Below are 2,500 nucleotides of genomic sequence, written 5' to 3' on the forward strand. Positions count from 1 at the left end.
GGGGCATTAAGGAGGTCAGAACTGCAAAGCAGGCAAAGTGAATGTCAAGGGAGCGGTTGATTTATGCGGGCAGTTAGCTGTGACACTGGCCACTGACCTTGACCCAGTTCTGGTGGTTAGGTTACACAGTAGCAGTGGTAATGGAGAATGACAGGAGGGATATGCGGCTGTGTGTGTGTGTGTGTGTGTGTGTGTGTGTGTGTGTGTGTGTGTGTGTGTGTGTGTGTGTGTGTGTGTGTGTGTGTGTGTGTGTGTGTGTGTGTGTGTGCAGCATATGCTGATACTGGGCTGTGTACTCTGTGCTGTAGCTGTGGTGCAGCAGGGGAGGCTGGCGGAGGTAGAAATCGGAGGACGGGCTCGTTGTAATGCAGGGAACGGAATGAGGAATGGTATCAAATACACAACAGACAGACACAGACAGACAGACAGACAGACAGACAGACAGACAGACAGACAGACGTCCTCCGTTAAGCCCGTCCTCCGTTTTCTACCTCCACCAGCCTCGTCTGGTGTGCAACATCTTGTTAGCCCTGGGTATCAGACACCTCAGTGTTACCAACAGATGTCATATGAGATGAATTCCATCGATGGCTCCAGCACTCTATGAGAAAGACTCGCATTTCGCTCTGTGATCCAATTATAAATCTTTCTTTGTGTCAATTTGCTAATGCAATTGTGCCCTGTAGACCATTCCATGAGCATTTTCCCTGTACTTCATTGTGTTTATGAAATCAGGGAGGGGACTGTGAATAAGTCCCTGTCTGTTCACATGTTCGTACGGTTGTACGTCTGGATGTTTGTTCGTCACACACGATATCACAGACACCACTGGGCCAATTTGAACGAAACTCGGGCGAATGACGCGTCTTACCATCGAGATCGGGGCATTTAGCAAATTACACTGATTGGCCCAAGGGGGGTGCTAGAGTAAACAAGTGAAATTCTGAAATGACACTGATTGGACCGAGGGGAACAACATGTTTACCGTGGACTTGTTTCGTTTGCTGCGTTTTCCATCTGATTCAATTAAAGCAGGATTCCTCCCCTGAGTGTGTTGTTCTAAACAAGTGGAGTGGAAAGCAGCTCTGAGAGAGTCATCAGTGAGCAAGAGGACACGCTCTGTGTCTGGAGCAACATCTGACGAAACAAAACAACTTAAACAACTTGCATCCAGAGCAATTTGGCACATCCATATGTAAACATAAAGTCTATGAGTTAGTGTGTGTGTGTGTGTGTGTGTGTGTGTGTGTGTGTGTGTGTGTGTGTGTGTGTGTGTGTGTGTGTGTGCGTGTGTATGTGTGTGTGTGTGTGCGTGTGTGTGTGTGTGTGTGTGTGTGTGTGTGTGTGTGTGTGTGTGTGTGTGTGTGTGTGTGTGTGTGTGTGTGTGTGATGACTAAGAAAGTGATTTAGAATACCACAGTGGGAGAGGGTTGCTGGCAGTGTTCCTCAAGGTCATTAACTGAGCATCATGTTTATTATTAGAACCACCTACAATACATTATTGAACACGTTCTGTATGGCACGGTGACAGAGAGGAGATGAATATACAATGAGCTGTGTTTGGACTGTGAGGCTCGGCCTGCTGTCAGGGGATAGCCTGGGCCAAGGGTTTAGTCAGCGGTGCTGGGGTTGGGGCCAGGGTTGGGGTTGGGACTAGGGCTCAGGGTTGGGGCTGGGGCTAGGGCTGAGGCTGAGGCTGGGGCTGGGGACTAGGGCTGGGGCCGGGGGCTGGGGCTGGAGCTTGGCCTGGGGCTGGGGCTGGGGCTGGGGCTGGAGCTTGGCCTGGGGCTGGGACTAGGGGTTGAGGCTGGGACTAAGACTAGGGTTGGAGCTTGCCCTGGGACTAGGGCTCAGGGTTGGGGCTGGGGCTGGGGCTTGGGGCTTGGGGCTGCAGCTGGGGGCTGGGGCTGGGGCTGAAACTTGGCCTGGGGCTGGGACTAAGGGTTGGGGCTGGGACTAAGACTAGAGCTGGAGCATGGCCTGGGACTAGGACTGGGGCTGGCCTCAGACTCAGAGAGCACTGTAGAGCCGGTTGTCTCTGCTGCATTTCATTAGCTCCTGGTGTTGTGTTCCTTGGTAGGAGGGGACTGATGAAGGCTGATGCTCATTGGAAGGAGAGGTGCCAGCAGGATGTGGAGAGAGAGATGCTAATCTCTCACAGCCTGAGTTGATCTCGCTTCACCCCCTAAACACAATGTACAACTCTATTTCGTCTTATTTGCGTTGTCGTTTAGAGTTCGTTATAGCCAAGAAACACACCCACGAAGGGAAAGCTTATGTCCTCGCCGCGTCATCAGAGCAGCCTTTATTGACCTTCTAACTCAACAGTTCAAATCGACAATAGCCTTTTACTCAATTGTTCGGAACAGGAACTCCTCAGGTCCTCTCCTTGCGTCCTCTCCTCTGTCCTCCAGATCTGAGTTGTCTTCAAAGGGCATTGGAGGAGAATATCGAAGGGGAGGAACCTAGATCTTCTTCTCTCAGTAGGACGTTGTCAGTA

The sequence above is a fragment of the Argentina silus genome, assembly GCF_951799395.1.
Source record: "Argentina silus genome assembly, chromosome: 10".
Classification (NCBI taxonomy): Eukaryota; Metazoa; Chordata; class Actinopteri; order Argentiniformes; family Argentinidae; genus Argentina; species Argentina silus.